The sequence below is a fragment of the Chrysoperla carnea genome, chromosome 3, assembly GCF_905475395.1.
Source record: "Chrysoperla carnea chromosome 3, inChrCarn1.1, whole genome shotgun sequence".
Classification (NCBI taxonomy): Eukaryota; Metazoa; Arthropoda; class Insecta; order Neuroptera; family Chrysopidae; genus Chrysoperla; species Chrysoperla carnea.
Window position 1 is genome coordinate 15,301,761 of NC_058339.1, and position 15,190 is coordinate 15,316,950.

Genomic DNA, 15,190 nt, shown 5'->3' on the forward strand with positions numbered 1-15,190 from the left:
TTTGTTGACTGGTGGAATAGTTTTTGAGATATGGACCAAAATCGATTCAAATATTGCGATATCTCTGAAACTCTATAACTTATTATAATCGAAAATTTGGAAAACCTACAAGTTTCTCAAGTAAATATGGCCAACAAAAATCAAACATTTCCCAGCTTTCTTGCATCCTGCTAAGTAACTTTGTCTGAATTCACTTTCTCAAACATAACAACACCAGACAAGTTATCTTTTGAGAATTCTGCCTTTTGCCTTTAAGTTAAAAGATAGAATTTTCTCATAAATTGTCAAAAATTTTTAAGTATCAAAAACTCTGTAGAAACAAAGAAAACTAGGGATATTAAAAATATTCTCAGAATCAATATCATTATCTAGAAATGCTTGGACATTCAATTAATGGATTAACAAAACATCAATTTATGAAAAAATCTTTTTAATAGTTTCCCATAATAAATTGACACTTGGTATCAAGTTTTGAAAATTCTTGACTGTTTAAATATTAAGTAAACTTTCATTGTATAAATATTAAAGCTTGTAAATAAAACAATTTACAAATTATTTACAATATACTAGCAGCTTATGTTTTAGAATTGGTAAATAATTTCGGGTATTCTATAAACAAAATACAATTGTTTAGTAATAAATGAGTAAACGAAAAGCATATTATAATTTAATGTTACGTACATATGAATTATAATAATTAAATTATAATAAACGATTTGAGCCATTATTTGGAATATTTTTATTTTTATTTTTTGTTACTCAATACAAAGGTTCAATTTTTATGGATTTTAATAATCCTAACGCAATTATTTTCCAAAATTTTAATAATATAATACGTGTGTTCCAATCAGTGGCTTAAAAATTAAAAAAAAAAAAAAAAAAAAAAAAAAAAAAGTCTTTAACGCTGAAATATCCAAATTATTATACCCAATATCCATTAAAAATTGAGACTTACAAGGGGGTCAAAGTTATAACAGCAAGATTTCTTTAATGCTTAGTTTAGTCCCAAGTTTAAAACGCTTAAAAATATTGATGCTTTGAACAAAATTTTGGTATAGGTGTGCATAAAATCACCTAATTAGTCCATTTCCGGTTGTCAGTCTGTCTGTCGTCTGCCCGTCTGTCATCACGATTACTCAAAAAAGAAAAGGGTTCAATTCAAAAACTCAAAAAAGAAAAGGTCGAGTTCGTAAATGAGCAACATAGTTCACTTGGGTCTTGGGTTCGTAGGACCCATTTTGTAAACCGTTAGAGATAGCTGAAAAGTTTAGAGGTAAAAAATGTTCCTTTTAAAAAATAAACAACTTTTGTTTGAAACATTTTTTCGTAAATACCCCTGTTTACCCGTGAAAGCGCAAATTATTTGTGACATGTATGTATGTGTAATTTGACAGAGTAATCAACATTGTCTATACATGGTATTTCAACAATTATCTCAGTCAATTGTTTGTTTTCACTTGTTTCAATACAAGTATAGCTAGGAAAGCATCCTTTTCTAGATTCTAAGTAGTTAAAATTTTAGAACAAAGAATTTTATTGTAAATATTGCCAAAAAGGCTATTTAAATAATTGGAAATTGGATAGACAACGCCTCAATCATGGAGCATTACATAAATGTATTGTACTTGCAATAAGGTTAGTGCCACTATAGATTTTTATCACGAAACGGGGTGAGTGGACACCCATATTTCTGCAGGAAGTTTTCGTAATTTATCACCATCAACCTTAAATCACGAAACATTTTTCCTTACTCTGCCAAAAAAAGTTCCCAATTTTTTTTTAAACAAGCGTTTTGTCAATATTCACAAAATTATCTTTTTTTCCCTTCTAGTCTTGAAAACCCTTCATCTAGAAAAGGACACTTTCTCGGCTATAAGTATATTGAAAAATAATAATAAGTTCTGCTTTTATAGCTTATTTTACCCTGAACATTTGGTATAACTTTAAGGCCTTAGTTCAATCGTTGATACTCAGTAGAATTTTTAATCAAATAATTTTGTTAGTTGTTAGACTCCTGGTGATGTAATGGATGTTAGGAAAATGTAGCTAGTTACCTATTTGATGGCGATTTCAAAAAAGTTAACACTCTGTATATAAAATAATATATAAACATAAACAGTTTATGTAATTATAACATGAATGAATGTTATTGGTACTTGATATGCTTAACTAACAAGGTTTATTAAATTTTTGAATTATATTAAATAAAAAGAGAGTTCGTGCAATATTCAAAAGAAACTACTTCCTTTATTTAATATAAGGCTTATATTTTTTTTCTTTCAACTTAGTTTAATTTCTTGAAGTTTTTTATGGTTTTGTGAAATATTCTATATTCTATTCCGTGATCTAGATGTTACGTACAAGTAAAGTATAGTGGAAAGTAAATTTAGGCATCTTTCCAGTGATTCTAGAAATTTATTTTCATACAAATGATTTAATCAAGTTTTAAGCATTTACTAAAAAAATTACAAAAAGAAGTCAATGAATTGAAATATGATTTATTATAAATGGTCAATACTTACAATTATGATAAACATTTAGTTTAAGAAACTTACCTGTAAAAGAAAAAAAGTTAAAATTAATATTAATTTTTAAAATAAGATAAATCGATAATTAGAAATTAATCAAGAATATTAAGCAAATAATTTCCATAGATCCGTGTGTTATTCCTAATAAAATTTAGTTTAGACCAATTTTAGAGCATTTCTTCAATTGTTGGTGTTTTGAATTATATTATGCCGCTATGTGTGTGCATCTGTGTGTTTGTCTGTTTGTAGCATCGTAGCACCTAAATAAATGAACCGATTTTAATTTTTTTGTTTCATTTGAAACGTAATTTAACTATTAATCTAAGCTATTAAAGTGCGAACTTAGAGTTCCGTTCTCGAAAAACTAAAAAATTGGCGATGACCTACAAAATCGAATCAGTTTGGAAAAGGTGGCGTATAATTTTAACATATAAATAATTACTATGGAAATGAATGGTCAAATAAACCTGGCTCAATTCATTTTGAAAAGTGAAATGGTAAAATAATTAGGTAATTCAAAACAATAATTCAAAAGAACAATGTCAATTCAAATATTTCTATTTCAATTAAAATATTTCCAAAAAATTGTTCCAAAAAATGATAGCTCTCTAAATATCCTTTTCATCTCATCTGATGTCCTTGACCATCACTTTGATAATGATTTAAGAAGGAGTGTTATAAGTTTAAAGTATTTATCTGTGCGTTATATGTGTGTGTCTTTCTCAGTAGCATCGTAACTCCTAAACAGCCGAATCGCCTTGATTGAGAACATTTTATAGCTAATTTTCCAAAAAATCGGTTTACAAGGAATGAATCGCATCTGTCGGGGGGTTTTTTAGATTTTGTAAATTTAACTTGTTATTGTATTCAAAAGCAGACAAACAATTAAGTCCAATTCTATATTTTTTTAACGTTTTTCAAATACAGCGCAGTTTTGAAATCTTCAACCGTTTCCTTACTTAACAAACACAGTATTTATTTATCTACATGAGGTCTTGAACAGATATGTATTACAATATTAATGTAACCATTACCTTTTTCTTTAATTTGATATGTGGATCCCAGTATGGTTTTATGGTTCGTTTGTGTAATATATATAAGTATGGTAAAATATACACACAACGATATGAACGGCTCGAATCAATTATAAATATAGGTACATTTATATTCGTATTACATTGCGTATAAGCAAACCGCCATTCCATTCCACCTCTCATTTTAAATTTATTATTCATTAATTAATTCAGTTTCTCATGTATTCAATGATGGTGGCTTGGTCTGTTACGTACATAATATGTATCAACAACGTTAATTTGTACGTCATAAAATTAATAGACTTATTATTGATAATACAGAGTTCATCATATAACCTTCATCACTTTGTATAATCTTTAATAAATAAAATCTTATTTTAATTAACAACTGAACAAAAAAAAGGGTGTTATAATTTTGACCACTATGTGTGTGTGTCTGTCGGAAAACGGAAGAACTGATTTTAATTTTTTTGATTTCATTTGAAAGGTAATTTAACGGAGAGTGTTTTTAGTGATGTTTCAAGTGCGAGCTTAGGGTTTCGTACACGAAAAACTAAAAATTGGCGATTATGACATATAATTTTACCATATAAATAATAATTACGATGGAAATGAATGGTCAAATAAACCTGGCTCAATTCATTTTGAAAAGTGAAATGGTAAAATAATTGGGTTATTCAAAACAATAATTCAAAAGAACAAACTCAACTCAAATATTTGCATTTCAATTAAAATATTTCCAAAAATTTATCACAAAAAATGATGGCTCTCTATATTTGATATTGATTTAAGGAGTGTTCTAAGTTTAGAGTGTTTTTCTTTGCGTCTGTGTGTGTCTCAGTGGCATCGCAGCCTCTATACGGTCAAACCAACTTGATTGAGAATATTTTATAGCTAAGTTTCCAAAAATCGGTTTACAAGGAATAAATTGCATTTGTTGGGGTTTTTTTTTTAAATTTTGTAAATATCACTTGTTTTTATATACTAACACGTCTGTAAAAAGTTAACTTACAAACAAATGTTTGAAGAGAATTTAGTAAAACTGAATTCCAATAAATTCCGTTAAATTACCAAAATGATAAATACCGAAATATTTAGACTTTTGTGTGGAAATGTTATGTTAAGTTGCTAGCTTGAAAATGGAGCATCCAAAAAATATGTCAATTTTGCATGGAATGGTGAGATATTTCAGTGATTTTTCCGTAGTTAACATAATGAACTATTTCTTCTTCTATTTTTCAGACCCTTAATATTGTTTGATCATTCGCAGATCTTAAGCCGCTGTTTTTTTAAGAATCCCTCGTCATCCATGTTCACACTTTTGGAACATTTAAAACATATTTCTAAAACGATGAAAATGTTCGTGTTTTCTTAGAAAACCTGGTTTTTAAGACTTTCAACGTTTTATCTTAATGCAGTCCTTACGCTTGCCTTTCTGCTGTTTTAAATGGAAAATTCATTTTTCGATACGAAAGGCATCCGACAACGTAAGAATTTGTTTTAATATAACTGAAAACAAATATAATTTTCATTCCTCCCAAGGCTGAAGCGAAAACGGGTGGCACTTGGTGGGTTCCTAATACCAGGTACGCTCATAATTTTGTAAATTTGAAATGTATGCCTGTCTATACATTTAGTTGATTCTCTATAGTTTATTCCCAGTATAGCAGTATAAAGTTGTGTATGGTTTCCCCATTTTAGTTGGAATAGTCACCGACCCGAGTGAATACCATCAGTATCAATGCACACCAAGCGATAAAGAGCTAGTAGCCTAGCTCAACCTAACTCTACATACATACATGTGCTCATTCGTATACGTAAATATATATTCATATTCAAAGTACCTGCCAACCTAATAGAATCAAATACAAACAAACATTTATGCATGGGTATAGGAGCTTTTATACATGGGTCTATTGTACAGAACGATTCATAGAAATGTGTGACCAACTATAAAAATGAATAACCATCTTAGCTTTTTCAACACAAGTGTAAAGTAAATAAATTAGCAAATTTTTCAATACATACATACCGCGCTAGAAGTGTCTAGGTAGCCAAGCGAGTTAAGGCATAATCGACTTTAGTCATCATCCTGGAAAACATGATTTATCAAATATATCTACCTTGAGATAATTTATCATTTAGGAACTTGACCTTACTTTTTACGTCCTTGTAATGCTTGCATGTTGTAAAAATTTCAGTTTGATATCTCTTCTTTTTTGAGTTATCGTGTTGTCAGACGGACAGGCAGACAGGCGGGCAGACACATAAACCGTCAACCGAAAATGGACTAATTAGGTGATTTTATGACTACTAATACCAAAATTATGTTCGCAGCATCAATATTTTTAAGCGTTACAAACTTGGGACTAAACTTAGCATACCTTATTGCATATATACATGGTACAATAAACTGATATACAAGTTATGTGGTTAATATGGTTCTAGGTGTGGTAATGACTGGCAAACCAAAACCTGGATTGTCAGCTTTCGTCAAATTCGATTAAATCTATCAGCCGTAGTTCAGGCATGGAAAACACTAGCACTAACTAAGATATTATTAAATTATCTTGGCCAAATGCTTAAGGCTTACAAACCAAAGCTCGGCAAATCAATAATTGGCCCAGTATCGATTCTATCGTAGCTTAGACAGATCCTATATGGGTATGTGAATACGGTGCTAGAAAGAAAAATGTTAAGCGTTACTTATAAAGTTAAAAAATGTTAAGCGTAATTCCTTCTATTATAAAACACTCACTATTTTACAGACTACCAACCTTTTGATTTTTGCAACAGATCATTCTGTAAAAAGACCATTCGCATATATTTAGTTGACTGCTGTTATTGTGTTGTAATAAATACATAATTTATGGACATAAATATAAATATATACCAATTACAAAATCACTAATTATGTGACGTAAACAAAATGCCAATCCAACCCTGATATTATATTTCAATGCTCTCAAACTCATTGTGTTTTTTGTTTTGTGTGTAATTTATACGTTTTAAATACATAAACATTTTTCAAATATAATATTTATATAAACCATATTTCATATTAACGATAAATGGTACATAATTTAGGTAGAAAAACCGTACGTACTTATTATTACATCGATTAATTATTATATTGCTGTTATATCATCTGATTTTTAAAATAATAATCACATGGTCAAATTATATTATAGAAAAATGAAAATTATTATTCCAATGGCAACAACATTTTTGGATGGATGTCATAAATTCCAATTTAAAATTTTTTTCCTTTTTATTTTAAATTTTTAAATTACTGTGAATAAAAAACTATAGCTATCAGTGTTCAACCAATAACTTTTGAATATATATTTCATGTCTATTTATGGATATAAATAACTCTCTGACTACTTGTGCTGACTAGTGATTGATGATATCAACAACAGTATGACCAAGACCAAGTACGACAGTAAAATGAAAATTTTACGAAACAAACTACTTAAATCGCAAAACGTGATGTAAAGCTGCTTTTTTCGCATGTTTGTACTGATAAGAAGAGCTTAGAAGAGTTAGTAAAAAAAATTGTGCTATCTGATAATATTTAATACTGATATTTTCCCTATTACGCAAGTAGCACCACTTTTTTTGCTTGTAAAATGTAGTTGCCTATTGTACTTTGAAAAAGTATTTTCTAGAAAACATTTCTTCGATTTATTCAAAAAGTTTTCATAAGACTCATTAGTTGAAGCTACCCACAAATTTTCATATCTCAATCTTTTATATTTTTGGAGAAAATTTACACCAAAATTTTGCATTAATTTGCCTGCTGATGAGAAAACAAAAATGTTTTCGAGAAATTGAAATAAAAGTTGTTAATTTTTTTATTAGGAACATTTTTAAAATTTTTAACTTTAGTTCTAACGGTTTCATATAAATAAAACTCAAAATTTTAACATTTTTGAAAACCATGTAAATTTTTCAAGTATCGTATCTCAAAAACGATCAGACATACGAAGCTGTCGATTGCCTTCAATTGTTTCAAATTTAATATACATACTTTCAAAATGATAGTAGTAGCAACTAATGTCAAATGCTTCGAGTTTTGAATTGCACTTCAAAAAACAAAAAAAAGTACGTAATTAAAAGTAACTTTGCAGTTTTGCACGGGTTACGCAGGTAGCATAACTTATTTTTGCTTACAAAACATATTTTCACTCACCTAAGGATTCCAAATAACATACAAAAAAAGCCGCTTTACGCGTTTAGTTTAGATAAAAATCGTTTAATTTTGTCACTCAATCAGCTATATGACTATGGTGGAAGCGCAAATAAATACAGAATATGCAGATAGAACTGATATTCAACTTTATTTAATTGCGTTTCCACCAATTGAACACTGAAAATACTTATTTACATACAAATGTTTGTAATTGAATGATATTTTTTCTTACTAATCTTTTCGTTTATAATGAAATATTAATTTTATTTTTTTTTAATTAGGTATTTTATTTGGAATAGCATGATTCAAAAAATGAGTACATTTATGATATACACAATTTAAAAGAAAAAAATTTTCTTCATTTCAATATTGTTAAAATTTGAGTTTTACGATATACCATAAAATTATCTGTCTATGTGGCATTTATAAGAAGACTTTATATTAAAATCTTCTATTAAATTACCAACTGTGGCATCGATGGTAAGTGGAAGCGTTTTTTTATCCGCGATCTTAGTAAGTGTGATCGAATCTGAAAAAAAGTAATAAGTGGACAAAGGAACGGTCTAGGATGGAATAGTAGTCTGTGAAAGCGACTACCACTCTGTGGACTATATCAGTGAAACGTCAAATTATTTGAAAACAACAAACAACGCATGTGAGTTTTTATTTCAACACTTAAGTAATTTATTTAAATTGAAATATAAATATTCTTTCTTTTTGTTTTTAGGGTTTACAAATATGTCAGTACTAAAGTTAAAATCATTAAATGAATTTAAAAAAAAAAATAAGAAACTAAAAAAAAATCACAACTTCACAAAAATCACAAGGCGACATAACCTTATTAAAGTAAGTTTTGTTTTTTTTTTTATTATTTTTTTGCTTTATTAAAATGTGTGATTCTAGTTTGAATTGAACATTTCCGATTTTGGCGTAAAATTCTTCTTGTGCAGTGAACCAATTCACTATCCTCGGTATCTGACCCGTGACTCGATTTAGTCAAGCATTACACGGGGCAGAATACAGCGAAGATTAAAGACCGCGAAGTCCAGCTCCGAGCGAGTTTTCGAGACACCCGTAAATAGGGCTGTCTAAACTCGTGGTCAGCTACCTTCTAAGCGCGGTATTGGTCCACATACACAACAAAATTTATATATTTTATGAAAATCGAATTGGAAATGTTCAATCGCTTATTTTAAAACTACGTATATTAAACGTTTTTGAATTTTTTTGTAGGTAAATCTCCAATTACTATTAGATACGGATTAAAACAGAAGAAAAAATAACAACCGTACCTTAAAATCTAGGAAAAACCACCATAGGAAACCGAGCGGTACACAGCCAAACAAACAACACCAGCCGTTGATGAAATGTCCAGGTATAATTAATTTGATCGTTATGTAAGTCCACTTCTTTGAAGTTAAAACCAATTATCTTTATTTCCAGATTAAATTGCCCAATCAATCCATCAATTGTACGATGTAATATTAAAACGTGCTCGCGTTGCGGGCACGAACGTGTATATTATTGATTGTAATAAATTTTTATCCTTGATGTGTACCATTCAACGGTGATTTTTTCAAGAGACCTAATTTTTAAATTGTCTGAGCTTTTTAGCTTCGTTCTGTATTCATACACCGAACTACGTTGTTTTGTTTGTTAACTTTTAATAATTGTTGCGCAGGGTGGCCATTCACACGTTAGCGTGTACTAACGTCCGTTCACACGCTAGCGTGATTTTAATTCAAATTTTTTTTTCTTTTTTAGTGGTTTTTCTTGTTTTTTTATTTTGTGTGTGTGTTTTAGATTTAAATAGGTTTTTTTTTGTGTGCTTCTTTTTTTTTTACTTATTTATTTATTTCTATTTTTTTTTATTTTTTTTTTATTTTTCACTTTTGTACATATTTCTTTTCGTGTTCGTGTGTTTTAATGATTGTTACCTTTTCTGTCCCAATCCGTATAATGTTTTTGATCGTGCTTATTACTCTAATTTAAAAGATTTTTAATTGCTGTCAACCAAACCTACAATCAAAATACTTTGAACCTTATTGAACGGTTCATCTATGTATTTTTGGTAGTGGTTCCTCAATAGAAAAATCGATTTCATCTATTTGGGAGCTACTACTAAATCGATGAATACTACTTTTCGATGAATCGAAGGTATCCTAAGATTAGTCCCAAGTTTGTAACGCTTAAAAATATTGATTCTGCAAACAAAATTTTGGTATTGGTATTTGGTATAGAAATTTTTATAGCAAGCTTAAGACGTAAAAAGATAGGTCTAATTCGACGGGCAGCTTCTCAGAATCTAAAGTGATCAACCTTGTCTGAATCTGACGTTGCGTGGCATGGAGTCTACGAGCCAACGAAGTTTGGGAACCATTGATATAGATTAGCTCATTGGTATTTCTTTCGACACTTTGTAATTCTGATTCGATGCATATAATTTTTTTTATCAAATATTTAAGTGGAGTGGAATAATGAACATTTTTGCTCAGATTAACAATCATTTTCCAACTAACCTGTATTTACAATTTATAAATTGTGGTTGGTTGGCATTAATATCATGTTATTTAATTAATATTTTATTTTTACATAATTATTTTAATATTTTAATACCACCACATTAATAGTTAATTTATATTTTATATGAATTATAAATTATTATGAACAATTGTTTATACACTACATTTCACCCATTACTAGAGTGTTGTTAATATTAATAACTTATTCAAATATAACAGAAAAGGAAGTCAATTATGTTTAATATTGACGACATAAACCAGATTTTTCAGAGTCAACTAGATTACAGCATTTTTCTTCGAAAAAATTTTCACTGATTGTGTATTCTTCGCATTACTGCAAATTTTTCATTGTTAAAAATCTAGAACGTTTATTGTGCTTTAATCAATTGTGTTTTATCAATTTTTAAACTCTGACCTCATTTTAAAGCTAAATTTTGATTATTCTTCTAAAGCTAAATTTTGATCATTCTCTTATATTTTTAAATAAAATTTGCTAATATACTGTTTTATATCGAGTAACGTGGTATTTTATTCAATAAAGATTTATGCAGAGATATGTAGGGTAAACTAATGGAATAAAAACCTTTTTTGAAAAATACAATCAGAACAATTTATGAAACAGAAAATTCTGTGCTCCTAATTAACCCTCGGAGTCAAATTAGAAGGTCAATACATGACTGTTTAATACAATCTAACAAAGTTTGTTGAAAATATTTTATTGCTTATGATTTTTGGTATATTTTTATGTAAAAACTACTCTAATTTCGCATTCTGCCTTAAATTTGTTATATACTCGAAAAAATATTTCAAATAAAAGATGTTTGTTTCTAATTTTCAGTGTTCTTGTATTTCTTATCTGTGAAAAACCCTGAGTCCAGCACAAATTGAAGGTGTTTTTTATCTTCGTTAAAGCAAAAATTTTTGTTAGCTATAATATTTTCCAACTTATCGATTAAAATACTCCACCCAGTAAAGAGAGTACATGTTTCGCGCACATAGCAGCCTAACAAATGACTCTAGGTATGAAAATTATAAAACTGTACCTTTTGCCATGGGGATGAGCCTAGTTATATTATTATCATACATACATATATAAAGAAAAGTAAACATTTATATATTGTATTATCCAATAAAATGACCACAAAATATTTTAAAGTGGTTCTAGAATATTCTATAAAACAAAACATTATAAAATTATCTTTTATGTTTCTAAGTGTACCTATAACATATGCCTGGTATGCATAATTTGTATGTAAGTAGAAGTTATTTGATGATTTCCATGTAAATTGCTAATAATTAGGAGGCAGGTTCAACTCATCCATTGTATCAAATTAGAGATTTAATTTCTGTTAGATTATCAACATAGATCTAGGTCGAAATACAAGGAACTTGTTGGTTGATCTTAGGTCAGGTGTGCTTTTTCACATCTAAAACTGATGCTTAAAACTTAAAAGTATCCAAACATATGACATAAAGTTTGCTATTATCGAAAAGGTTGAAAAATAGAATGAATCATAAAAAAACTAATTTTTCAGAGCTAGAACTCCTTGAATTCACTATTTCTAGATAAATGCAGACAAAAATAACCATTTGAATTTATTTTGAGCTCACGGTTTATGTATACTTGATCATTAGATACAATAACTCATTGAATTAGAAAGTTATTGGTCTATCAGCCAGTAGCTGCATCCACCTGGACTTGACAAATATTTTCTTTAATTCAGTTTATTTGATTAAATTTTATTTTCCCAACAGTCAAGGAGTGGTTATGTTTTTTGCGCTTTTACCCTAAAAAGTGTTCAGAAAAATAAAGTATTAAAAAAATAAAAGACCCGATTACGTTAGATAAAATCTGAAAAGAAAGAAACAAGTCTAGCAGTTTACAAACAAATCTTGCCAATAATAGGCCACGATTATTGTTAGAGTTGCTGTGTAAACTACTGAACTTGTATCTTTTTTTTCAGGTTTAATCAAACGCCGTCGGGCTTTTTAACCCCCGGCCTAAAAAAAGGGGTGTTAGAAATTTGAACGCTATGTGTGTGACTTTACATGACCATAATATGTGAAATAGGCATTATTATTTTATTTAGGTAGGTAAGTAAAATATAATACTAAACACTACATAATATAACATGTTAGTGTAACTGGGTAACATACATATATACATAGTAAGTATAGTTTACCCATACACATTACTCATGTTGTACCTACCACATGATGATATATATTAATGGACGATAAATATATTATTTCTTGAACGTTGTTGTTAAACGTTGTTAAATATTTCATTTCTACTACATCAACACCATGACCAACCATCATCATCATAATACAACATTAAAAGTATCATCTTCTTTACGTCGTCACGTCACTATGTCTCTCTTTACACATCTCATCATTCACTTACTGTCTCACTCACTAATATTACAAAATAATGAGCATCAGAAATCATTTATCATTTAAGGTATGTATAGACACATATTCTACCATAACATTTGGTTCGGTATCTATTGTGCAGGTGAGCAACGAAACATCAAAAGACTCTCAACTAGGTTAGTATCTAAATATCCAACTACGAAATATATATTCATTCGTAAAATTTTGTTATATATTTATTAAAACAAGTCAAAACACACAATTGAATGAGTTAATTGTTGAAATACCATATATAGACGGTATTGATTACGAGATCGTTTTTTTCACGTCATGTAAGTAAAGAGAGATAGCCAGCCATATATACATGTCACATACACATAATTTATATTCCCATATAATACATACTGTACAATGTTCGAACCTAATCCGTGGCCTCGCGAGTAAACAGTGATGTTTTCAAAAAATGTTTCAAATAAAAGTTGTTGATTTTTTTATAAGAAACATTTGAGCACGCTGAAAAACAACTTTTTTTCTTTTTTGAGTTATTGTGTTTTCGTACGGACAGACAGACAGACCAACAGCCGGAATAGAACTAATTTTATGTTTTTATGAACACCTTTACCAAAGCTTTATTCAAATACAAAACTTAGTATACCTTGATATATTTCATATACATGGTATATACATATAAGCTACAAAATAAGAAATATGATATGAGCTTTTGTCGATGTAGTGAATAAAGTAAAGCTATTTGTATACATCACTCATTTTAATTGTCAACTTTACAAAAATTACAACCCATGATAGCTTAATATACAGTATGATCATTTCAAAAGTATCTAACCTTAATTAATCTTTTTACCTGATATAATTTTTGTTTTGAGTGAAAACACTTGGATTTAGATATCGAGGAGGAAAAGCAAAAATGGTACCCAGAAAATTATAAGTTTCACTCCTAGCCCTTAATCTTGTTGAAATTTGACCGTACCATGGATAGCTTTTGTAGCAATTCTTAAGCAGTAAAAGGTAAAAAAAACGATATTTTGCTAGGTAGGAGGATGGAAAATGCTTTACAACCTATTCTCATATTTAACAAATATACACAAAAAAAAAATTCATTAAAATCAATCGTTTCGGAGGTGTCTGATCACAAACACCGTTTAAAGAGTTTTTTTACTATAAAAATTTATTAAATTTGTAATTTTTTATATTCAAAACAATGCACGTAAAAATAGTCATTCGCTTATGATTAGTTGAAGTAGTAAACATGGGAAGGTGTTCCTCACCTATAGGTATGCTATTTAACTGTGGGTGTGTTCTACTGTTTGCTATCATTGGTTACTACACAACCATAATGAAACATTAAAATATGGACTTAGAAAGGAATTCCTTACAATAGAGTTACGTATATTCTTTAATGTCTTCTAAGAGTTTAGTGTCCGAAACTAAATTTTTAAACTTTAATTTTCTAATATTCGTAAGTAAAAGCAAGAAAGTATTTGTATAAGTATTTGTATGGTAAGTCGATGGCCATTCTTAAACCATTGCCAGCATTAGATGCAAGAAGATCACAAGAGTGGTTTTTCTATACTTAATTGAAAAAATATATTTTTGCAAGCCTTCAATGAATGCGATGCTACCTTAAGTTTTCGGACGCAATCTTCAATAACATTTTTTTCAAATTTCTGTCACATACTGCCCCTAGACTTCTAAGATATATAATAAGTTAATTATAACTTTCTATGTATAACAATAATGACTTTTTAGGCCCATTTATATTCATATATCTGCTGCAGAGATGCGATGCGAATTCTGTATTACATTTTAAAAGAAGATTAAATCTTGCATTACTTACACTATGATATTATTATATATGAAGTTAGTTATAATATTAGCATATCCTTGTGGGTTACGATATGTGAGATAGAATTAACACATCCTTTGGGATCAAAATAATATGATACATTATGTGAATAATTAAGTAAAACCAATACCTAAACTTATATACCTAATACAAAATATTTCCACAAATTTGATTGCAGGCTTCAAATTAGATTGGGATAAATTTAGGTATTATGCAAGTATTGTATTAGGACTGAGGATATCGAATATTTTTGAGAATATAAAAATATATTTATGAAATACTTTGGACGGATATCAAAGCATCGTTTCCCTTTACAAAGATGCTGTTATCAAATATTTTATTTAAACTGAACAAAATGAAGTATTGTAAATCCAAATTGATCTGTTTCTTAAACATTTACAGAGCAAATCCTTGAATAACAAATATAATTCCAATAATCGTAGCAAAAATTTCTAACTACTTGTGATGGATTCATGTAGAGTATGATATTTAGGTACTCAGCCTCTCAAGGGAATTGGAAATCTGAAAAAAAATGATTAAACTTCTAGCTTTCTTGCTTTTCTTTTCAATAAACTTTTTACTTTCAAGTAAATTGTAAAAAATTTTACAGAAAAAAATTACAATTGATCCTTTCACCACCACCCCACCTTTGAAATTTCGAATTACACCCC

At 28.9% G+C, this 15,190-nt stretch overlaps 1 protein-coding gene and 1 long non-coding RNA gene across 2 annotated transcripts in view; one reads left to right on the forward strand and one right to left on the reverse strand.

Annotated features, from left to right (window-relative positions):
* Nucleotides 1-15,190, reverse strand: part of LOC123295881 — a 344,446-nt gene that overhangs the window by 182,002 nt on the left and 147,254 nt on the right. The gene's annotated exons all lie outside the window — the stretch shown is intronic.
* LOC123296841 lies at nucleotides 8,486-9,322 on the forward strand. The gene is made up of 3 exons (XR_006535203.1): nucleotides 8,486-8,603; nucleotides 8,991-9,132; nucleotides 9,201-9,322. It is a non-coding gene; the product is annotated as an uncharacterized LOC123296841 (long non-coding RNA).